Source organism: Dermacentor andersoni, chromosome 8 (assembly GCF_023375885.2).
Source record: "Dermacentor andersoni chromosome 8, qqDerAnde1_hic_scaffold, whole genome shotgun sequence".
Classification (NCBI taxonomy): domain Eukaryota; kingdom Metazoa; phylum Arthropoda; class Arachnida; order Ixodida; family Ixodidae; genus Dermacentor; species Dermacentor andersoni.
The window spans coordinates 45162075-45188100 of NC_092821.1; positions in this window are offsets into that span (position 1 = coordinate 45162075).

Below are 26026 nucleotides of genomic sequence, written 5' to 3' on the forward strand. Positions count from 1 at the left end.
ATCCGGCAGGTAAGAATAAGATTTGTGCACATTTGTCTATGTACTGCAATTCCTTCACGTGTGCGCTAGATCTATCCAATGTCCACATATTGGGCAGAAGCCGAGATTCCTTGCCACGGGGAATAATGGAGGCCTCTTTTATGAGACGTGACGCCTGCGTCAGCGATATGTCTGTGGTTTACACAGCACAAACGCCAGTTCTGGGGCTGTATGATTGTATAAAGTCGCACATTTGTTTCTTAGACATGTGCGGAAACGTGGGGGCGCGCCTTGCCACCTTTTCCTATTAACGGAATCTCATCTGCTTCCGATAAACTAAGCTGCAAGTGATACTCCTTCCTGTCCTGAACATTTTTCGGAGCTTGTTTGCATCGCAGCATTGCGTCCTAAGTATGTACGTGACCTACGTTGGGCTTTTTTGTGGGAGCGATACAGCAGAGTTCTTTCACAGCGACGGGCTAGCAACAGGCCAGCTCGCAAAAAAAAATTAAGCAACCTTTCCTTCCATTAGTTCCAGCTGGTCCGTTCATCTTCATGGTTCTCAAATCAAGCATGCGTTCTCTACAAAAGACAGAAAACTGCGTTTAGGGCATGTAGGAAAATCGCTGTCATGTCCCATTAATTTAGCGTAGTGAAGTGCTGGCACGTGCAAAGGAATTGGTTGCAGGCTAAGGTTTCGGCGCGAGAAAAAGTACCAAGGTTACGGAAACTGCGTCTGGATGGGGGGGGGGGGGGGCAAATGGTTGTGGGAAAGGAGGCTGGAATAGCTATGTAAGCAATTTTCTCGACTTTCGGCATGACTGGCCGGCCTCGAAACGTTTAGTCCGGAACTTCGTCTTCCACCTCTACCCGTGATTCTACCAAGATGGCCCCGGTAAAGTTGAGCAGCAGTTGAGCACCATTCAGCCGCGGTGCAGCGGTGCCGCGATGGCCTCGCGGCACCACTGCGTGCAAGAGGACCGTGGTTCGAATCCCGGTGCCGCGCAATTTTCCACCGGATTAAAGAAAAATAATCGGCGTGTTGATAAAATTGCATAAACAGGCCTAGAGTGCGGGCTTATCCCGATGACGAAGACCGGTAACGCACTCCCTCACCAGAGCAGTATTGGCCACCCTGGTGCAGTACTTGGCCACAACCTCCTATGTGAATACAACTTGATATGATTAATGAGCGCAAAAAGAAACACACCGCAAAAAACCTCTTAGCACGTGTCCGCTCGCATTCTTTGGTGGTGTGCTTGTTTTTCGCAAAATTTTGCTGTTTGAATTTGGACAAATAAATTATTCTTTCGTGACACCTGAAAGGTGGAAACATGGCGGAGTAATAATGAACTTGATTTATTAAACGCCCAATTGACGTCTTCACTCTAGGCTGTTGGAAAAGAAAGGGTCTACTCACGAAGGGTTGTGATGTTAAGTAAATATAGAAAAAATATTTAGGCATATTCCTTTTCGTGTATTGGTAGTGCATGTGTTGTTTTCGGCATAATTATAATCTGAGTAAAATTCGCTGTGAATCTTGCACTGCTATAATAAAACCGCGAATGGCTAATTTTATTTTAGCGTACGACTCTTAGGTATTTCGTTAAGCCAAAACAGGAAATAAAAATTCTTGCGATATTGTATTTCTTTTTCACTTTTCATGTTTCTCATACGCTTCATCTCCGAACAATTGAGAGGATTTTTTTTTCACACACCAAGTTGTTTAGTTACTGAGGTGGTACTGCATGTCTTTAATATGAAGAGCGTTTTCTGTATAAAATTCGACGCGTTTCTGCATGCATCGAAGGAAATGTCGTCTTGATGATGAGGTAGTGATGAGTCAGTACTCGACGTATACGTCAATTGTACCGTCAAAGCAACGTCAGTGCCATGCATAGTAGTGTACTTTTCTGTTGTTTTGCACACGTAGGTATCCTGAGTGAAAGTTAAAGGGCAATCAATGTTCCTGAACGCATACCTGACTTTATAGTTTTCTTTTACCAAACTTTATTGTAATTGTGGAAAGGGTGCTGGTCAAATAGGTCTCAGTCAGCGACTTTGACGGTCGCTGATATCGTTTGACAATACACACCATTGTCTAGCAGAATGTTATAGCCCTGGACGACGTATCCCCATGGAAAGAAAAGGCACCAACGTGACCCACAGAATGGTACAATTATTTCTTTTTTTGATTGACATCCTCTTCAAAGTGTACATTTCATTCGCTGTTCATTCGCACTGTATGGCATCGTCCTGCTGAAAAAATCAGGAGTCGTATGACCTTGCACACATGCTACAGACGCTAATACTTAGGCCCTGTGGTAAATGCCCGAGAAATGTAATTGTTGGAACTAACGCCTGTTTACGGAACTCGAGATAGAACATTGCGATGCTGTACCACAATGCACCCTCGAAATGGTGTGTACCATCCGCGAAAGAAAAGGAGCATACAGTAAGAATTAAAGAAAAAAGAAAAGAAAAAAAAACTGAGTCTGCAACAGGTCCTGGCTTATCTCGCTTCTCTACTGGCTGGAATGGCCGACTTCGGATGATATTTTATTTAACTTCTGGCAGCTGTTATCGCTTATTTTTATTTCACCTGCGGAAAGCGTGTGCGAAGCCACTGTCTGCTACTAAAGTTCCTAACGGCCATTTTCTGCAGAAACACAAGGCACTCCAGTGGTCTTCGGACAACATGCTGCAGCCATTAGTGTCTCCAATGCAGAATGTCTTCAATTCGCGAAATGCCGTGGCGAAAACGGTAATTTAACCAATAAATATGTTATCAAGCTCATCATAATCCCGTCGTAATGTGTTCAGTGTAAATGACACGAATATATTCCGAGAGATAAATTAAAATTATAAAAGTTCACAAAAATAGCTGTCGTGGAAAGTGTGAGCACTTGATTTATTGTGGCGCCATCAAGCCGGCTTGACACGGCGGATCTCAATGTATTTGTTAAGCGAGTGTCCCACAATGTATGCGGCGCATACAAAACCAAGAAAAAGAGAGAAAGAGCAAGGTAATTGTAGATTGCGGTTGAACGAGAGTTTAGTCTCACTTGAAACCAAAAGAACACGTGGAAAATAACGAATTTAAACTCGATATTGCTTACACAGGTGTTTTATTATTTATTTATCGTGTTTCATTGTGTCTTGCATTTACCATATGAACTTTTTATTGATTTTCTTTTTTTTTTTTGCTTTTTATCAGTTTCATGCTAAACAGGTGCAGCGCTTACTGAAAGTATTTGAAGGATACCGGCCCACTCCATGTCTCACCGGCGACAGTTGTTCTTTTTTTAAGGGTTGTTTCAGCGAATAATGAAAGTATGTATTTCAAAGGAATTTAGTCCCTCCGTGTATCAGAGGTATAAGTCAAGCATTGTGCCCTTCTTTAGATACAGCTTTGTGTGCTTAGGTTTCAGGCCTTACAAACCTAACCTTTCGATGTAACCCAAAGCACAGACCGAACAACTTCACATGCCGCTTGATCCCTCACCAGACCAAAAAAATGAAGCACAACGCATCAGTTCTAGTTTGCGAGTGAACTTCTTTTAACAAACGGCAGCTTTTGCGGATCTGCTGCAAAGTGCAGCATATCATATCATGTACCTGTCGCACAAACCCTCTTATATTGTCTGTGTCGGGTGAAGCCATGACATCATTATGTCTTTCTGCTGTCATTTCCAGCCTTTTTCTGCTGTACGTCATGCGTCGTTCAGCACTTTAATTTACTAATTTATCGGCATATAAATACATTAGGGAAGGGGAGGAAAAAATTAATTCTTGATGGCTCGTTTCATATAGGCAATGCATGATGTGGTTGTATATTTTTGGCCGCAAGCACCGACAAAACCCGTGGCGCATAACTCTACCTGAGTCCTCACGTGGACAAGAACGTAATACCGTAGTGAAGAACACGACCGCAATAATGATGACAGTAATGCGCGAGAATCTTCTACATTACTGCAAGTCCTACGCACTCTGAAGAACACGCCGTCTCGCGATTAAAAATACAGCATCTTATACTGAACGTCAAACACGCAACCAGTCATTCCTAAGTCATTTTACATTTTAGTATTCAGTTAGTGTACCCCAAACCCAATCTTCCCGAGAGCAGCTTTCACGCTACAGAGAGGTGTAACAAAAAAGAAAGAATTGCAGAAACGTATGTATGTTCATCGTGGTAGGATATGAAAAGAAATATCAATCTGCATAACCTCGGAAAGACAGGACACGTGTCAAAATTTCTATACTGAAAATTCAAGTAGATTTTGTGAAATTTTCTGTAAAGTTTAATAGTATACAAGTCTCCGCCTTCTATTTTCTTTTCTACATTCTTAAAGTGGCGTGCGCCAATCTATTGCAGCCTTTATTTTATTGCGAATGCCTTAGACTTGTATGTATCTAGGTCCCGCTTTGAGCTACACTTATTAACGGAGGCATGGAGCCGTTGCTTAAGGGAGTGTGAGCCATTCACTGTTTTAGGCATACAATAAATGAGGTGCGTGAGGGAGGAGGAGGGAAATGTCAGTGGCGGAGCCCCTAGAACGTTCTAGAAACGGCAGCAGCACTCTCGCCGGCCGCTCGCTCACCTTGCATACGTCAACTCATGGCCTCAGAGCTTAAATCCACCTCGCCATTTGGTGACAACGCACCAGGCCCTAGTCGTGGGCGGGGAAGACTGCGAAAGCACGCCACGGCGGGAGAGCCTTGGGCAGCTCGAAACCCGCTCGTCTTAGCCGCCTTCGGCAGGAAGCTGCTATGAATGGATGGATGGAAAGTACTTTATTTTGAATCCGGCAAAAGGTACTATGAATGAAGCTGCTGCAGCAGCCTTACGAGAGGAACATGCGGCTTTAATGCGACGCAAGCGTTATGGATTGCAGAATTTAGAATGTGGTATTTTCAACAAAAAGCTCAACAGCAGGTCAGCAGAAAGTTCAGCAGAAACTTCTACACCATTTCAGCAGAAGGTTGAAGTAGGCTTTCGCCATCACATTCTTCGAAAGTTCTAAGCATCCCTTGTTATTTTTTTTAATATAGTGTATGGCACGAGCGTTGGTCCTCACGCTAGAAAAGCAGGAGTTTTTGTTGTGCCCTCATCATCATCATCAGCCTAGTTACGCCCACTGCAGGGCAAAGGCCTCTCCCATACTTCTCCAACTACCCCGGTCATGTACTAATTGTGGCCATGTTGTCCCTGCAAACGTCTTAATGTCATCTGCCCACCTAACTCTCTGCCGCCCCCTGCTACGCTTCCCTTCTCTTGGAATCCAGTCCGTAGCTCTTAGTGACCATCGGTTATCTTCCCTCCTCATTACATGTCCGGCCCATGCCCATTTCTTTTTCTTGATTTCAACTAAGATGTCGTTTACCCGCGTTTGTTGCCTCACCCAATCTGCTCTTTTCTTATCCCTTAACGTTACACCCATCATTCTTCTTTCCATAGCTCGTTGCGTCGTTCTCAATTTCAGCAGAACCCTTTTCGTAAGCCTCCAGGTTTCTGCCCCATATGTGAGTACTGGTAACACACAGCTGTTGTACACTTTCCTTTTGAGGGATAGTGGCAACCTACTGTTCATGATTTGAGAATGCCTGCCAAACGCACCCCAACCCATTCTTATTCTTCTGGTTATTTCAGTCTCATGATCCGGATCCGTGGTCACTACCTGCCCTAAGTAGATGTATTCCCTTACCACTTCCAGTGTTTCGCTACCTATCGTAAACTGCTGTTCTCTTCCAAGACTGTTAAACAGTACTTTAGTTTTCTGCAGATTAATTTTCAGACCCACCCTTCTGCTTTGCCTCTCCAGGTCAGTGAGCATGCATTGCAATTGGTCTCCTGAGTTACTAAGCAAGGCAATATCATCAGCGAATCGCAAGTTGCTAAGGTATTCTCCATCGACTTTTATCCCCAATTCTTCCCACTCCAGGCCTCTGAATACCTCCTGTAAACATGCTGTGAATAGCATTGGAGATATCGTATCTCCCTGTCTGACGCCTTTCTTTATAGGGATTTTGTTGCTTTCTTTGTGGAGGACTACGGTGGCTGTGGAGCCGCTATACATATCTTCCAGTATTTTTACATATGGCTCATCTACACCCTGATTCCGTAATGCCTCCATGACTGCTGAGGTTTCGACTGAATCAAACGCTTTCTCGTAATCAATGAAAGCTATATATAAGGGTTGGTTATATTCTGCACATTTCTCTATCACTTGATTGATAGTGTGAATATGGTCTATTGTTGAGTAGCCTTTACGGAATCCTGCCTGGTCCTTTGGCTGACAGAAGTCTAAGGTGCTCCTGATTCTATTTGCGATTACCTTAGTAAATACTTTGTAGGCAACGGACAGTAAGCTGATCGGTCTATAATTTTTCAAGTCTTTGGCGTCCCCTTTCTTATGGATTAGGATTATGTTAGCGTTCTTCCAAGATTCCGGTACGCTCGAGGTTATGAGGCATTGCGTATACAGGGTGGCCAGTTTCTCTAGAACAATCTGACCACCATCCTTCAACAAATCTGCTGTTACCTGATCCTCCCCAGCTGCCTTCCCCTTTTGCATAGCTCCTAAGGCTTTCTTTACTTCTTCTGGCGTTACCTGTGGGATTTCGAATTCCTCTAGGCTATTCTCTCTTCCACTATCGTCGTGGGTGCCACTGGTACTGTATAAATCTCTATAGAACTCCTCAGCCACTTGAACTATCTCGTCCATATTAGTAACGATATTGCCGGCTTTGTCTCTTAACGCACACATCTGATTCTTGCCTATTCCTAGTTTCTTCTTCACTGTTTTTAGGCTTCCTCCGTTCCTGAGAGCCTGTTCAATTCTATCCATATTATAGTTCCTGATGTCCGCTGTCTTACGCTTGTTGATTAACTTAGAAAGTTCTGCCAGTTCTATTCTAGCTGTAGGATTAGAGGCTTTCATACATTGGCGTTTCTTGATCAGATCTTTCGTCTCCTGCGATAGCTTACTGGTTTCCTGTCTAACGGCGTTACCACCGACTTCTATTGCGCACTCCTTAATGATGCCCATGAGATTGTCGTTCATTGCTTCAACACTAAGGTCCTCTTCCTGAGTTAAAGCCGAATACCTGTTCTGTAGTTTGATCCGGAATTCCTCTAGTTTCCCTCTTACCGCTAACTCATTGATTGGCTTCTTGTGTACCAGTTTCTTTCGTTCCCTCCTCAAGTCTAGGCTAATTCGAGTTCTTACCATCCTGTGGTCACTGCAGCGTACCTTGCCGAGCACGTCTACATCTTGAATGATGCCAGGGTTCGCGCAGAGTATGAAGTCGATTTCATTTCTAGTCTCACCATTCGGGCTCCTCCACGTCCACTTTCGGCTAACCCGCTTGCGGAAAAAGGTATTCATTATACGCATATTATTCTGTTCTGCAAACTCTACTAATAATTCTCCTCTGCTATTCCTAGAGCCTATGCCATATTCCCCCACTGACTTGTCTCCAGCCTGCTTCTTGCCTACCCTGGCATTGAAGTCGCCCATCAGTATAGTGTATTTTGTTTTGACTTTACCCATCGCCGATTCTACGTCTTCATAAAAGCTTTCGACTTCCTGGTCATCATGACTAGATGTAGGAGCGTAGACTTGAACAACCTTCATTTTGTACCTCTTATTAAGTTTCACAACAAGACATGCCACCCTCTCGTTAATGCTATAGAATTCCTGTATGTTACCAGCTATTTCCTTATTAATCAGGAATCCGACTCCTAGTTCTCGTCTCTCCGCTAAGCCCCGGTAGCACAGTACATGCCCGCTTTTTAGCACTGTATATGCTTCTTTTGTCCTCCTAACCTCACTGAGCCCTATTATATCCCATTTACTACCCTCTAGTTCCTCCAATAACACTGCTAGACTCGCCTCACTAGATAGCGTTCTAACGTTAAACGTTGCCAGGTTCAGATTCCAATGGCGGCCTGTCCGGAGCCAGGTATTCTTAGCACCCTCTGCAGCGTCACAGATCTGACCGCCGCCGTGGTCAGTTGCTTCGCGGCTGCTGGGGACTGAGGGCCGGGGTTTGATTGTTGTATTCATATAGGAGGTTGTGGCCAAGTACTGCACCAGGGTGGCCAATCCTGCTCTGGTGAGAGAGTGCGTTACCGGTTCTGGTCACCGGGATCAGGCCGCACTCCAGGCCTGTTTGTGCAATTTTCTCAACACACGTTTTTTTTTTTTTTGTATTTTCCGGTGGAGAATAGCGCGGCACCGGGATTTGAATCACGGTCCTCTTGCACTGGAGACGGATACTCTACCGTCCTCGTAGGAGTTAAATTAAAAAATTAATTTATGGGGTTTTACGTGACAAAACCACTTTCTGATTATGCACGCCGTAGTGGAGGACTCCGAAAATTTCGACCACCTGGGGTTCTTTAACGTGCACCTAATTCTAAGTACACGGGTGTTTTCGCATTTCGCCCCCATCGAAATGCGGCCGCCGTGGTCGGGGTCCGATCCCGCGACCTCGTGCTCAGCAGTCTAACACCATAACCACTGAGCAACCACGGCGGGTCCCGCAGGAGTTGTACGCCTCATTTAACCTACAGTGGTGCCCTACTTGGTCAGTCAAGGTGGACCAATCTGAGCTCGGTTATACCGCATGGATGGCACTCGGCTAGAGAACCTGGTATTTATGACCTGCACATGTGAGTGTGAGGCCATAAATATTTGAAGATCTATATAAATATATATATATATATATATATATTTTTTTTAGGAGGGTTCCCGTACAGTGATAAAATAAAGGAAAAGACATTAAAAGAAAGAAAAAAAAAGAAAATAAAGAAAGAAAAAGGGGCAGAAAAAAAAAAGGAACATAACAGGTGATTTGAACTCGTGACCCTTCGATGTTGCCCAGAAAGATAGCTCAGTCGGTTGGTTCGTCAGGCCCCAGGCTACTTTCAAGCGCCACAGCTCCTGCTCCGAGCCTCACACTTACGTGGAAAGAGACTCATGTTGTCCGCGATAGTCGGTTTTTGCTGATTCCGAGTGGTTGGAAGGCATACTTTCTAGGAAAAAAGGCCGCTCAAGGAGAAGAGCCAACTCGAGCGGCTTTAGAGGCTAGGAAAACTGCCTTAAAATATTTAGACTTGAGGGAAAGCTTCGTTAACAAACTATAACACGGCAATCAGCACTCGAATACGACGAGAGAAATTACTGAGACGTGGAAAATTCCCTTGAAAAAAAAAATCTGGTTTGCTAGGCAAATGCTTGTATGTATTGAACCTCTTAAAAGATGAGGGGTGAAATATGCGCTCACCGAGAGGGCATCTTCGGCACGAGACATCCCCAAGGCACCTTACAGAGATGTGGAGAGCTTCGCGGCCGGAACGAAGCTTCCCTTCTCCGCCGGCCAAGAGGGGGAAACGCGCTTTCCGATCGCTCAAGGTTGCGCGGACAAAGCCTAACTCTAGCGTCTAGGAAAAGCTTAACCAGGTGCGATGGCGGCACGCATAGCGTGGGAAGCCCTATTATGAGATAAATTTTTAATATCGACATAACGTTTTGGCCATACTGAAGTAGCTCGTCAAGTTCGCCCTGCATACTTGAGATGTATATGGTAGACCTGAACAACAATTTTGAATGCTATAATAATAATTGACAACGACTTTCTTGTTTTTATTTCAAAACTAATCCTTATTTACCTACTTTCCTGGGTATTACATGGTTCCTACGGATGTGTGGTGTTGATGATGCCATCGCTAGTGGATAATATTATATAAAGTTATATGTGCATCCACTGCAAGGGCCAACAAACAGGCCAATCTAGGCCCTACATGCTGACCAATAAATTAGTGCCAGATCGTGTGCGAGATTTATCGTGATCAGTAAAAAATGAATTTTATCATATTAGAAAAAGAAAAAAATAGATTATAAAATTGGTTATCACTTGTAACAGAATAGGAAACTAGACCGACAAGGCTGTCATCACTGTTTATTTCAGCTCAACCCAGCCCCCCACTTCTTCTTCATCGGAAGCACCTATCTCCCTTCTTCTTCGGCTAGGCTAAACTTCCCCCCTTTTCTGCGCCACTCCTCCTGGGGTGATAACGAAGAACCTTGCTTACGGCCCCAAACTCCAGCTGTCCAATATTTATGTACCCTCAGTCATGAGTACACCTTGATGCAGCGATAACTTCCCTACTTCAAAATGCCCAAGGATCTTTCCTTCCCTAGCCGGTAGTCCTTTTCGAACGAGCCCAAAGTTTGTAGTCCAACATCTGGTCTATGTCCTTGGCGCCACTTGTCAAAGTGAAACTTCATGGCTTTTTTATATCTGTATCGCTCCTCGGATGTTTTGCCACGCTCAGTAAGCATTATCCTGTCTGTAATTTCAAGCTCTTTGTCGGCGCTTAGCTTTGAAATCTCACCCTAGGCAGCAACAGACTGCAACCAAGGCTGCTTGCATGAGTCCTGTTATGAGGAGCCACAGCCACTTCCAAGCAACATTTTCAGCCGGCTTTAAAATTTCGATACATCGACATAAATTGTTTGAAATCGCGTATCACGCTCTCCGCCATTCCATTTACCTGCAGGTTATAGGGCGTACAACGCTGCATTTTGATCTCACGGTTCTTTACCAACTCCTAAATCTTTCAGCAAGGAATGCAGGCCAACTGTTCGATATCACAACCTTCAAATTGGGGACTATGCCTCTGTCATGGGGGGCTATAACATTTTTTGCCTCTTTCTTGCCGACTGTGCGGCCCCCATTCTGGTACATTGATCTATCGCAACCTGAAATGACTGAGAAATGACGTGGACTTCTCTTTTTCAGCTCGGTGAAGCCTATACGCATGGCTTCAAAAGGTTTGTCCGAGTGTTCAGGCAAAACAAGCTCGTTTGGTCGTGGAAAGGTACTTGGCTTTGTTTCTATGGCACAAATGGCATGACCTTACATAGTCTTAAATGTCTCTTTTCATGTGTTGCCATCTAAACCTTTGAAAAATCTTTTTGTATGTGCGCCAGGAACCATCGTGGCCGCCGGAATCTGGAGTGTCTTGGTACAGATGAAGTATTTTTAAAACAGAAGTCTCAGGTTTCATGAATCTTCGATTTTCAAAATATAGGTCGTCATATCGTTCCCACAGCTTGGTCATGTTAATCATCTCATGCTGGAGCTCAAGTGTCAAGCGAGACCATGCATTGGCGTCTGTCAGAGGGCTACCTGAACTATAGAAGATTTCAAAGTCATATTGTTGTAGTTCATTTATCAAACGCGCAAGCTTCCCTCTTGGTTCCGACATGTTCGGGAGGTAAATCAAGGCTTGGTAGTCTGTATGTATTTAAATAGTTTAGTTGGCAACAACTGTTTTGCTGACGTAATCCCACACACCTCCTCTATTCATGCGTCCAGTTTCGACGGAACCGATCACGCCAGTTCGGAGCGCTGCGTCATTGAGTGAACATGTGCAACTGCATTCTGCCGGGAAAATGTCTGATATAAAAACCGATATAAAAATCCGATATATAAATGATATAAAAATCAGCCACGGAAACATTTCAAATAATAACCGAGGCTTATGGAGATGTAACTTTGTCTCGTGCACGTGTGTTTGGATGGCATAAGCGGTTTTCAGTGGGAAGAGACAGTGTGGAAGATGAACGTGCTGGGCGCCCAAGGTCAGCGATTACAGACCAAAACATTGCCAAAGTTCGTGATGTGATTAGTGGTGACCGAAGATTAAGTGTTCGTGCAGTTGCGGAGTTGGTTCACTTGGATAGGGAAGCTGTTCGACGCATTTTAATGGACGAATTACAGATGAGGAAGATTTGTGCGAATGTTGTTCCGAATGTTCTGTACGTTGACGAAAAACATTGCCGTAAAGACGTGTCTGTGGACATGTTAGAACGCATTTAAAACGAGCCAAATTTGTTGGAATCTGTTGTAACGTCTGATGAGACATGTATTTTTACCTATGACCCAGAAAGTAAGTGCCAATCAATGCAGTGGAAGTCTCCAGGATCCCCAAGACCCAAAAAAAGCACGCATGTCAAAATCAAAATTCAAGGCAATGTTAATTCGCTTCTTCGACATTAATTAAATTGTAATGATTGAGTGGGTTCCCAGGGGTCAGACTGTTAATCAACACTATTACATTAAAGTACTAAAAAGACATCATGAAAAAATTAGGAAAAAATGTCCCAGTTGTGGAGTGATGGATGGCTGTTGCACCAGGACAATGCACCCGCTCACACGGCCCTATCTGTCAAGCAGTTTCTGACCAGCAAAAACATTACTTTGATGGGGAATCCTCCTTATTGACCTGATTTCGCTCGATACGACTTTGTTTTACTTCCTAAAGTTAAACCTTGTTTAAAGGGAACCCATTTTACCTCAGTTGAAGAGCTTCAGGCAAAAACGGAGAATCTCCTGAAGGGCCTTCCAAAAACATCGTTCGAGAACTGTTACCAGCAAAGGCAGCACCGAATGCAGAAGTGTGTGAATGCGGAAGGGGACTACTTTGAAGGTGATGATGTCACAGAGAACTGCTTCAGTAAGCACAATAAGTTATTGGACCAGCCTCGTTTTTTTTTTTGTGTCACACCTCTATGACGGAAAACAGCGCACTGCCGTTAAAACAGCCAGAGCCTCTTTCTCGGTCGTAGTATAGTTAAGTTGACGAGGGCTGAAGGTGCAGGAGTAGTAAGGTATCACTCATAGCTGCTAACTCGGGGAAGATCGAGTGTCTCCTTCGTATAAGACTCCCCCAGCACCATAGCTAGATGCGTCAGTACTCTTCTCAGAAGGCAAGCTGAAGCCAGGTAAGGTAAGCACTGAGTCAGATGATATACGGTGTAGGTGTTCCTGTTCCTGATAGGCTGCCTCACATTCCTCAATCCAGAGAAAATGGACACCGTTTTTTGTCAGTTCTGTCAAAAATTTTGCTATCTTACCAAAACTTTTGATAAATGGTCTGAAGTGGCCAGCAAGTCCAAGAAAAAGTCTGAGTGAATGGAAATCATGTGGCTTCGTAAGCTTCGAGATTTGTTGCCCCGACCCTTGTTTGGTGCTCTTAGTGATGGAGAGGTAGGTTGGATAACGCCATCGTTGAGCATCTTTTGAAGTTCTTTATTGAGCCATATCTTCTTATCTCGCGACACTTTGTAAGGTTTGGGTTTCACAACTGTTGTATCTCGAAGCTCGAATGGTACTTTAAACTTGGATGTGGCGTTAGGATGACCACCTAGACCGAAGAGCTCTGGGTACTTACTGGTGACGTCATCCGCTGTAGCAGGCTTCCGAAGGCTTTCACTAAATAGGGAGAATCATGATAACTGACGATCATCTCGAGTAGTAACTTGGCCTTGAAAATAAACATTTAGACGGAACTCTTGCATTACTTTCCATCAGAAAATAACACGATATTTTACTGTATCGAGGAACAACGCTCTAGTTTTTATACTATTTTGCTAACACGTGACGTTTTACTGTCGCCCCTTCATTGTGGACTTGATTTTTGTCGTGGAATCCGTACACACTGACTGGAAAATATTTTTACTGGGTTCAAGTCCGGAATATGTTTCTTGTTCACAACGGTATTGAAAGCTCCCCTGTTAACCAACGCGCTGACTTCTTTTCCACTTACATACACCGGAACATATGCAATGTTGGTGCGCTCTACAAAAAATAGTTTGTGTTGCGGTCGCGTTGAATTGTAATGAGAGGTGCGTATAGCTGCCTTCGTTCTCTCATTTTGATATGCGATTTCTTTATTCGGTGGCGCCAGTTCATCTTGGGATTTCACATTATTATAAATGCTCACAGATTGCTCAACGATATAACTCAGCTATATTATATTCTGTAGTAACTCTTGTGTGTTCGACTTTCGAAGCTCAACACGACACCACATGCCTTCCGGAAGTCCAAGCATAATGAGCGCTACCAGTGAAGCCTGGGATAGAGCAGAGTCAGATAAATGAAGCAATCTACATTTCTAAAAACACTACTCAAGAACCGGCCCGGAGCTGTACATGTAAGACATAGTTTTATTTCAGCTTTAAAGCTTGTTCTTACCAAATGAAAATAAAAAAGCTCTGTGTCCACTCGTTTCGTGAGTGTTCAGCTTTTTCGGAAGCGAGAAGCTCGTGCCAAATATTTGCACTGCCTTCCAAGTTCAGACACATGTTCATAACTTTGTCTTTATCCTTTCGCCAGCAATACCTGTCACAGGCATGTTCGTAAATGTCAAGCCACTTCTGGGCACTTCCTGTGTACGACCAGCCCGAGAGCTCCGGCCTGACAAGCTGCATGGGTGTCTTCTTCGTTTGCCGAAGGTTTGCTTGCAATGAAAAATCAAATAGTTTCTGCTGGTGCTCGCTGTTCGTCTCTTGCAACTTCATTATATCTTGGATCACCACACCTGCACTGTGGTCCTCTAAATGGTAGTTTCGAGAGGTTACTTCTGTTTTCGTGAAGACGGAATTTGCGGCGGTTTAACCGCGAAGCTCTCAAGGACGCCCGACATCTGCGTCATGCTGGCGATAACTTCCTGAAATCTCTCGCCAGTATTCGACTTCAGGGAGTCAAGTTGCAGTAGTAAAAGTTATGACCAACTGCTCACCTGAACAGGACAGCTCTTTACCGTACAGGCACTGTGGAACGTTCATCTGCTTAACACGGCTAACTGTAACGTCGGCGCACATTGTCGATGGAAAATCGCTGTGGCTCTGACTAGTACCACAAGATTCCATATGCGACTGCGCCAAATTTGTACCAGAGCAGGTAACCAGACAGACAAGGTGGCCGTCACTGTTTATTTCAGCACATCCCAGCCCCCCTTTGTTCGTCTTCTCAAACACCTTTCTCGCTTCTTCTTCTTTGGCTAGGTTACATGACTTTGGCACTCAAGCCTCACCATGTGTTATTATAGGCTACATGTATTTAGTGCAAATCTACAGCTAAGGGAAACTTATGTTCGCAGATTTTGTCCAAGGATTTGGGGTAATATTTTTTTTAATAAAGGCGGTTCAATTTTACTTTTTGATCATTCATGTTTCCGACAACCCTGCCGCATCCTGATGTTTTATATTCAAGTTGTCTTTTGGTTTAGTTATGTTGGGTTGTGGGTCCTGCAATAATATTTGCGAAATTGTAGTGAAACAATCATATTTTATGTTTCCTGCAATCAATAGGCTAACGTCAAAGCACCTACCTGGTCGACATTGCGTCAGCCTGGCATGTCGCATAACCTTTAATAATTAGGTTTTTTACACTTTTTCGTTCTTTGTTTATATCTGTTTATATCTTTGTACTCTGAGGCCAAAACTTTTACGACAACTGATGTCGTGGGCGAAATGACATAGTGCCATCTACGACATTTCAGGGATTTTTTCTGTTCATGTTTCCCGTGCTGGGTACTCGGCGGTTGCGAATCCGGTGAGCGAGCTTCTAAACTAGGTGGTGTTATTGATGCAACATCGTTTTTCACATTCACGCCACCCAAGCTAATGCATTTTTTCTACGAACCACCTGATGGACAGCGCACACTCAATTACGACTATGTGCCATGTTTGAGGCTCATCATCATCATATTCAGGTACGCATCTTCCCTTATGAAAATGAACGAGTTTCTGGTGAGAACGATATGTATTCCTGATGTGACATCAGACATGCGCAAGAAATGCATCGTCTAATGACGTGCGGCATCACAAGTACTTCAGAATATCAAACGGTAATGCACCTTAATATTTCTGATGAGAGAAGTAGACAGCTTTTTTGTGTCATTGCTAATGCCACAGCACATAATATAATGAAGTGTACAATGCGAATTCGTGAAAAATTCTTTCTAATGCGATAGCATTAAATGGCTCGGGGGGGGGGGGGGGGGGGGTCCGGCATTGTCGGCGTAAGCACACTACGTACGAAAAGGTTACAAGCCCTAGACCTTTCATGGGAGTCGAACCCGCTACCTTTGGTGTCAATTAGGGATACGAAGCAACGAACTTTCGTCTTAAGGCACAGTTAACTACGGTAGATTTAATAAAGGAACTGGAACCCACGACCTTCGGTGTTAATGAAGGCAATGTTAATTAAGGAACATTTAATTAAGATAGATTTATTTAATGCATTCGAAACCACGGCCATTGGTATACGTGATACCCTTGATGTATGGTGTTAATAAAGCGGCTGTTAATTAAGCCGCAGATAATTATTATAAATTTAAGTAAGGCATTCCAAACGACGACCTTGGGTTGGAGTCAAACCAACGACCATAGGTGTTAATGAAGGCTATGCTATTTAAGGTACGGTTAATAAGAATATAGTTAATTAAGGCACTCGAACCCATTACCTTCAGTGGAAGTCGAACCCAGGACTCTTGTTAATAATGAAGACGATGGTAATTAGGACCCAGTTAATTAAGATATAACTAATTAAGGTAGCGGGAGTCATACCCCCACCTTTGGTGTTAATGAAAGCGATGTTAATTAAGCTACATTTAATTGAGATATAGTCAGTTAAGGTACTGGGACTTAGGCTTACTGTTGAAAGTCCAATCCATGACCTTTGGTGTTAATGAAGGCGATTTAAATTAAGGTGCGGTTAGTTCAGTTATAGTTAATGAGGGCACTCGAACCCACGACTATTGCGGTTAATGAAGGCGGTGTTCATTGAGGTACATTTAGTTCAGCTATAATTAACTAAGACACTCGGACCCATGACCTTTCGCGGCAAACGAACCATTGACCTCCTGGGGGAGCAGTTTAGATTCATGGTTGGGGGCAGTCTGAGAGACAAAAATGAAGAAAACGATGTAACTCAGCATGAGCGCCGGGTTTTTAGTCCCTTGGGCAGTAACCAACCGGGAATTTATTGCTTAATTAAAGGAGGTGGTGCATGCTCTGGAAACGATTCCGATTTATGCTGACGTGCTTTTCTTTTTTTCAGAGCACTGTAGTTCATGCTGCCCCATCATCACTTTTGAAGAACAGAGCAAAGCTATAGCGTATGCTAGGGTCTGTGTAGTTTGGTTTTTTGGCTGGGTGACTTGTCTTTAATTGACAACCGACAACGCTGCAGATTGACATGATCATGACAAAGAAAACTGCGCGTAAGCGGCAGCGTCTATTGGCGGGAATGCACTGTGGTACATCGCTGCAAGCACACCGCATAGCGGTGCACATTTCTTGCACACTCTACTTAGGACAGATGCATGCTGCAGATACATGTGGGTTTTTCGAGGAATCTTCGTTGGTCGCACGATAAACACAGAGGACACGGACGACAAGAGTGCAACCCGCACACATGAAACAAACTGGCAGGAAAGCAAGATAGAGAGGACACCTGTGCAACGTGCGCCGCACGAGCAGCTTTGATGCTTTTCGACTGACACTGTTGCAACGCGCACTGAAAGATCGCACCCCAGCAAACCACGAAAATCCATTGAACGCACCACGAAAGACCAAATATCCAAGACCTTTAGCGACGTCTACTTCTAATCTATAATATGTTCCACTAGTACCTGGCAGTCAAGAGTCATCCAAAGAACGTCGAATGTCTTTGTGATTTGGACATCCAAAGGTTACGCGCATTGATCGTACATTGTGTGTTATGACTAGATTAACGCACCATGCTGTAGAAATACAAGCAAATTGTCTCAAATGCCTGACAATGTGATCCTGAGAAAGGAAAAATCGCACTGTTGTCTGTTACAGCGCTGTGACTGGGCATTTATCTCATTTTTCCCCATCATGTGCATGTTCGAGACTCCTCAAGAGCGAGAATGTGCTACTGAATAGCGAAATATCCATCTGCTAATATTGAAAAAATTCAAGTTGAAGTTTTAAAGCCCAGAATTTCAGTTATGACAACATTTATTTTTTGTAACGTGGTTATCAGTAGTAATTTAGCACGACATCCGCACGCTCTGCTGCACACCGCAAGTCAAAAGCCAAAATTTTCGCTTTCGGTTACGTTTTTCTTTCTTTCATACATAAACGCTTCCTGTTTGAGTTATGTCTATTAGTGCACTGTTAAAAAAATGTAATCATTAACTTTCTGATATACTAGGACAGATTACAAAGAAAACACTAGCTTCAACTCGCAGTATCTTTGATTTCACATCGCCACGGATATCAAGTCAACAGGCGCCTCGACGCAAGTGCAGGGTATTTTACCGCGTGCGAGCAGCACGAAGTTTGCTTCATTGATGCGCGTTACTGAATTTTGTTCGGTTGACCATGGCTAAAGTACATATATGGTAGGCAGTATATACAGTGGCATACTAAAAATTTCAGCAGTGCTTCTGACTACTATTTGTGGTACGTTTGTTCGCCGTGCGGAGCGCTTATAGAAATATCCTGAGGGCAACATTCTTGTAGTTCATTTTAAGCTATGTTTGTATTGCTTGGTTTCTAGCGCACCTCTTTAAGTGTCAGAGCTATTTCACATTTGCAATGCCTCTCTGTAAGTCTCTAGCAGCATTATGTTTTTGGCACTGTTGTTATGGGAGGAGCTGGCTGAGCCAGTTGCTTATCACGATGAACATTCCATCTCGGGATTCAGCTTGTGTGGATTTTCTTTTATTATATATTTCTAAACATAGCTAGAAACTACTGGCTTTTTTATTGAATCTCGTGACCCCGGAAGCAGGTGCTGGCATGCAGGTCATACCTTTTTGGTCACTCATTAGTACGTGCTATTATTACTCCCTACTAACTAGTTTTAATCTTTTAGACATAACTGTGGCATTGTGAGTGCTAGTTTTTTCTCGACCCGCCGTAGTTGCATAGTGGCTATGGTGTTGGGCTGCTTAGCACGAGGTCGCTGGACCGAATCCCGGCCACGGCGGCCGTATTTCGATGGGGGCGAAATGCGAAAACACCCGTGTAATTAGATTTAAGTGCACGTTAAACAACCCCAGGTGGTCAAAATTTCCGGAATCCCCCACTACGGCGTGCCTCATAATCAGAAAGTGGTGTTTGCACGTAAAACTCCATAATTTAATAATTTTTGGTATTTTCTGAGTGTTAGCACCACTTTCTTATTACTTTTGTTTCATTCAAGTTGACTTTTCAGAAATTTGTTATTGAACTTGTTTTTTTTTTTCGATCCACGTTTAACCTGTTTCTATACAGCTAGAACTTACAATGAATATTTTCAAACATGTGCCTGGCTCGGTGCCAATAATTTTTACAATAAAGTGTTATCATTTTTATAAATAAAAAGTAGCGTTGATATGACACTGCGAGTGTCACTTGTTTGGTTTACTTAGTGCTTATTGAACTAACTCTGTTTCATATAGCCATTGCAGTATTCGTATAATACACAAGGATAAAGATAGAGATGTACGATTTTGTGCGCCTTCACATTTTGATGAGCAGTGGAACTGTACATAAATGTTGACAGTCACTTAAGCATACGCTAAAGAGGATGAAGGTGAAAGCCTGGGTGCACACAAGACACTAATTAAATTACTTGTCATTCACATCGGAATGCATTTCCCATTGTTTTCTTCCTCTGAAGCTCATGGGTTCGAGTGTCCTAATAAACTCGATCCAAAATAAATGTGCACGAACTAACTTCACCCTAATTAGCAGCAAACGCTGTGGGTTCAACTCCCACGAAAGGTCAAGGGATAGAGTACCGTAATTACTTGCCTAATTAGAAGCAACTTAATTACCTTCGCCCTACTTACCACCAAACGTCGTGGATTCGACTCCCACCAAAGGTTGAGAGTCGAACTCTGAACCTTTGGTGGGAGTCTACAATAGTTACCGGTGCCTTAATTAACCTTGCCCGAATTAACACCAAATGCGGGAACTCGAGCTTAACTAACTGTGCCTTAATTAACATTGCCCAAGTAAACATCGATCGTCGTGGGTGTGACTTCCCCCAAAGGTCAAGGGTTCGATTGCATTAACTCTACCTTAATTTACCTGTGCATGCATGACGCCGTGGTTGGTAATTTAGTGAAAACTAGCTCGTGGGCTGGTTGGGTTGAATCCGTGACACAATGTGTATGCGCCACTGAACGAGGGCGTAAAAACAGACACACAGAGACAGCCCTGTCTCCGTGTGTCTGTTTCATTCTACATGCTCGTCCTGTCGTGCTTACACATTATATCATAGTTAATTTAGTTAGTAAGCGAATGTTTACAAGTCTACACGGCCGATAAATGTACTATTCTTACTTCACATTGATATATACTTATTTTTTATTTTTATCGCAATCCGTCTTACGCCTGTCTGGCGCAAGTGCGACTTTTTGAAGTGTTAACCGTAATGTTTGTTCTGTTGTGGCGCCGAGCAACTTGTATAGGATGAATGAAAACATGTCCTTATAATTTTTTACATGGGCGTCGCGTTAAACGTTGAAAGACCACAAAGTCAAGAAAGGACCTATAGGCTGACTACTGGACCTCAACCTAATAGTAACGTAATGATAAGGTTGAGGTCGAAGGGAGGCTGTAACAATGTGTTTTTGACTGCTAATCATCTACCATGTTGGTCGCGTTTGAACGAGCGTGATATTTTACGTTGTAAGTAGTATAGTAACTGAGCTACACTTTTCATTATTGCTTGACTTGCGTAATTTCTGTATGCACCACAGAAATTCACAGAGATCAAACGCCATCTATGTCATGTCGGAACCTGTTAAATGGAAATCGCACACTCTAGCTGCACTACCTACGTCTATTACGTTTGACAGAATTTCGCATGTTCTTATTCTTTTCCGCTTCTCCGGCATGAATCGACCTGCACTTTTATTAAAACCAAAGATGATATGAGCATATCACCACCCAAAACAAACAGTATCCAATGGCTGTGATCGCTAACATATTTTTCTGCCTGAAAACCACTTCAAGTGTGGGGTTGACCATAAGTAAAAAAAAAAACATATCTAGCTGGGAGCTTTTAAATGAGAAGCTGGTTCGCCTTTACGCCAAAGCATTTGGTCGACAGCTCTCTGGAGAGAAGGTCGTTGCTATCTGAGGGTTGACATCGTAGAAGTCATACTTCTCTTGCATTCCACAGGCATTTGTTATTTGTTGAAAAATCTGAATACAATTTTTCTGAATACAATAAACTTGCAAACGTCATTAGGCACTGATGATGACGCTTTCAATTTGCTCGTGTTCGACAACGTCACTACCTTCTGTGCTATACTCGAAGAATGCCGCCGTCAAGCGCCGTCGAAAAGCGTTGTCAACGCGGCGGCGGCATCCTCTAGCGATGACCTCTTACTACAGCCGTATCAATGCGGTATCCTCAACAATATTGCTCATCGTGAATTCAAAGCTCCATTTCCAGTACTCATTTTTTAACCACACACATCATCCTTCTCCGGATCCCACCTACTTAATTCGTCGTAGTCATGCGCCAGCGGCTTCAAAACTATGACCTTCACCTTTGGTTACCAGCGCGGTGATCTACACTGGAAGCAAAGGAAAAGAGAGGAAACTGCGCTCACTTTCATGTATATTTATGCTGAAAGAATACAAGGCTTAAAAACCATGCTATTGGACAAGTGAAAATTTAGTTAGGTGTCACGTGTTCAGAACTTTCCTTCCAGCAAACAGCATACTGATCGTGTTAGTTAGTAAGCGTTTGTTAGCAAGTCTTTATGGCCGATAAACTACTGTCCTTACTTCGTGTAGCTATGTACTAATTTGCTATCGCAATCGGTGTTTCGCCTTTCTGGCGAATGTGTGACTTTTTGAACTAAGCTTAGGGCAAACAATAAAACCCTCCTTACCTCAGTAAAGAAGCCTTCATTGCGCTGAGGCCACCTTATGTCGCTTTGAAAGCTTCCTTACTGAGGCACCCTCAGCGAAGGCTTCCTTGGTTGCTTCCTCAGCGTAAGGTTGCTGCGAAGCTACCTTCATGCGTCCTTACGCAGCTCCTGGCCCTGAACGAGCGCTTCACCTCACTGCTTAACCACGTGATGTTTGCTTGCGCATGCGCACTGTCGCCCGCCTGCAAAAAAGCGCGAGCACGGTGCGTCTTGTCAGGCATGTTCGTTTCAGTCGCACATTCGGCCGATGCCTCCTTTACTAGATGCCTGCCGCGTTGTCCGGTAGCTCGGTTCCGGGCCCTCTCCATTTTCTCTCCTCCGCGAAAAGGCAGCGCGCGCCTCTCACGGCGAACGCCTGCAACTTGCAATCACGTGCTGCGGCCTCTGAGATTAACGTGGCATCTGTCACCGTCTCGGAGGCCAACGATAACGCGCGCTAACAGACGCCCGCGCATATAACGCGCCGGCGGATGCATTCAGCCGCCGCTGCCACATCCGCCGGAAGTTGAAAAGGCAACGAGTGCCGCCTCAGGGAATTTATGCTGAACTAACTTCAACCAAGGGAACCGCCGCTACAATGGGAAAGCGCGCAACGCGGCGGGCATCTAGTAAAGGAGGCATTGGTTCGGCATGAGTAACGTTCGTAGGCGTTGCTAGAGCGTTGCTAGGTGTTGCACGATGCCGGCGGTGCCAGCGTTGCTGGAGCCTATCAAGTTCTGCGCTATAATGTGGTACTTTTTTACGTTTATTAAACAAAAGTAGAAGAAAGCGTGCACCCGTCTCTACATCAGCACTTCAATTTAAAAATTATGCGACTATACATCTTTTTTTTTTTTTTTGAATTATGGTGGTCGCGTAACGCTCATAAGAAATCATCTCAAACCCAGGCATGCGGCAACCATTCCTTACGTAAGGACGGGGGAAGAAAGCTTTCCGAGTACGCTTGCTACCTCCATCGGTCCTTTGCTGCAAGGAGGCCTCACGTAAGGTTAGGAAGCGGTCGAAGGAAAGGAACATTTCATTGTTTCGGCCTTAATATACGTTCTATTATTGCTTTTAACAACATGTTTAGGATTCATCAAGAAAGGTTTAAAAGTTTTTTTTATGAGCACTGTATTATGCGTTGAAGCACCACAAAGTCGAAGTGACATTTAGGCTGATTGTAGTAGCCAATGATAAGGCTAACTTGAGTTCAAAGGGAGGTTGTAACAGTATGTTTATGACAGCTAATCATGTACCAAGTTGGTCGCGATTGAATGAGCACAATATATTCACCTTCTAAGTAACTTAGTAATTGCGCTACACTTCTTATTGTTCATTGAGTAGCGTGCTTATCATATGCAGCATGGAAATTCACGGCGAGCGGAAGGCCAACTACGTCAGCCTGAAACCCGTTGACTGGAGATCGCACACGCCCGCTACTGTACCTACATCTATTAAGTTCGTCAGGATTTCACATCTTGATCTATTGCGCTTCTCCGGTGTGAACTGACCTGCACTTTCAATAAAACCTAAGATTGTATGAACGAATCAGCACCTAATACAAGCAGTACAAATGCCTACGATCACTTACGTTCTTTTCCGCGTCAAACCACTTAAAAGGTGGGGTTGATCATAAGTAGGGAAAAGAGAACTAGGTAGAAACATTTCTATGTGAAGCTTGTTAGCCTGTCGACCAACGCATTGGGTCGACAGCTCACTGAGGAGGTCGTAGGTATATGTGTGCTGACGTCGTCGAAGACTTATTTCTCTTGCATTCCACAGGCATTTGGCATTTGTTAAAAACTCCAGCTGCATATGTCTGAGCTCAATAAACTTGCAAACGTCATTAAGTGATCGATTTCAAGTTGCTTTCAAGTTGCGACGCTTTCAAGTTGCTTGTGCTCAACAATATCACCAGCTTTCGCGCCATGCTCGAAGAATGCTACCCTCAAGAGCAAACGAAAAGCCACCCCCTTCCCAACACGGTGGCGGCACCTCTATCGATGACCTCTCACAACTGTCGTATCTATGTGGTATTCTCAACAGTGTCGCTCATCGTGAATTAGAAGCTGCATATCTAGTACCCAGTTTCTGCCACACACATCATCCTTCTCCGGCCATGACCTGCTTAATCCGTCCCGTCACGCGCCAGCAGCTTTCGAAGTATGACCTTCACCTTTGGTTACCAGCTGGGCGGTCTACTCTGGAAGTAACAGAAAAGAGGAAACAGCACTGACTTTCAAGAATTTCGCCGTCTAATAGATTTCAATAAATTCATCCGTCTAAGTAACTTAGTAACTGCGCTTCACTTCTCAATATTGGTTGACTTGCGTGCTTCTCATTTGCGAAATACAAATTCGCAGCGATCGGAATACCAAATATATCCCCCTGGAACCTGTTTAATGGAAATCGCACACGCCAGTACTATATCTATGTCTATTACGTTCGTGAGGAATTCACCACTTCTTGATCTTTTGCTCTCCTCCGACGTGAATTGACCTACACTTTTAACAAAACCAAATATTTTATGAGCGCATGAGCACCTAAAACAAGCAGTAGAAATAGGTATGAACGCTAACGTTCTCTTCACCCTCAAAACCTTTTAAAAGGTGGGGTTGATCATAAAGAAAAAAGATAACTACCTCGAAGCTTTTCAATGAGAAGCTTGTTAGCCTTCCCGCCAACGCATTTGGTCGATACCTCGCTGCAGAGAAGGTCGTTGCTATCTGTGTGCTGACGTCGTTGAAGCCTTACTTCTCTTGAATTCCACAGGCATTCGGTGTTTGTTGAAAAGCCGGCCTGCAGATGTCTGACTTTAATAAACTTGCGAACGTCATTAGGGGATTGATGACGATGCTTTCAATTTGCTTCAGTTCAACAACGTCACAAGCTTTCGCGCCATACTCGAAGAATGCTAGAGTCAAGAGAAAACTAAATGTCACCCACTTCCCAAGAAGGCGGCGTCATCCTCTAGCGATGACCTCTCACTGCAGCCGTATCTATGCGGTATCCTCAACGGTATCGCTCACCGTGAATTGGAAAGTGCAAAATCAGTGCCCACTTTCGCCCGCGACCTACTTCGTTCCGCCATGCGCTTGCAGCTTTCGAACTATGACCTTTACCTTGGGTTATCAGCGGCGCGGTCTACACCCGAGGTACATGAGAGGAAAGAGCGCTGACTTTCAAGAATTTTCATTGGGAAAATAATCCGGGCCTAAATAGCATGCTATAGTATAACAGAAAATGCCGCTAATTGACACGTGTTTGGAACTTTCCTTCCAGCAAATGACACATTGATCATGGTCCTAAATATTGAACTTCCCTTTCGCACAGTTACAATGAACGGGCACTTACACAGGGCTCTGCAGATTTGTGAATTGCATGCGCTTGAATATTCTTTTTACATTGTTTGCGTTTGTGGCGAATAATAGTTTGTGTGTCTTGGACTTAGGATAAGAAGCTAAACAGAAACAGAGTCGAAAACATGATAGTTGAAATCCTTGTGCTAGCATTCCAACTGATAAAAAACTGCAGACAGATATTTATAAATTCACTTTGAGGAATTTAGTAAATAGATCTGACTCTTTAAGCAAAAGGTCAGATAGTCGAGCGACACGTCTCGGAAGCTTGATGTTTCACGACTCTCAAGGAAGAACACCTGCGTTAACGTCCTCACCCCGCTGAAATAACGCTATGTAGGTTAAGCAGTTTGCAACATTATAGAAGTTGCCAGCATAAAATAAATGTTTGGCCAGACACAATTATAGTCGCCATCTACACCAGGCATTGTTGCTTAGTAGCTGTGGTATTGGGCACGAGGTCGCGCCATCGACTCCTGGCACGGCGGCGACATTTCAATGGGGGCGAAATGAGAAAACCCTCTATACTTAGATTTAGCTGCACGTTACGGAACCCCAGATGGTCGAAATTTCAGGAGTCACCCACAATCACGTGCCTCATAGTCAGATCGCGGTTTTAGTCCGGAAAACTCCATAATTTAATTCAGTCGCCATCTTTGAATGCGAAGCATTGCAAGCGGCTAAACACGGTGACGCGCACGCGGGGAATTCCTAAGGCTGCCCTACTTCCCGTGTCTAGGCTTGTGCCCGGGGCGAAATTTATGAAAGTCTTGACAACTTAAAACTATTCCAGTGAATTTTTTGTTCAGATTTGCCATTTGCCCTTCTTGATAAGTAAAAAGAAGTCCGGCCCCGACAACCTGGGCAGGTGCTGCGCGCACATGGTTGGGGCCCGGTCTATCTTGATCTTGATACCTCTATTATACATTTATCAACT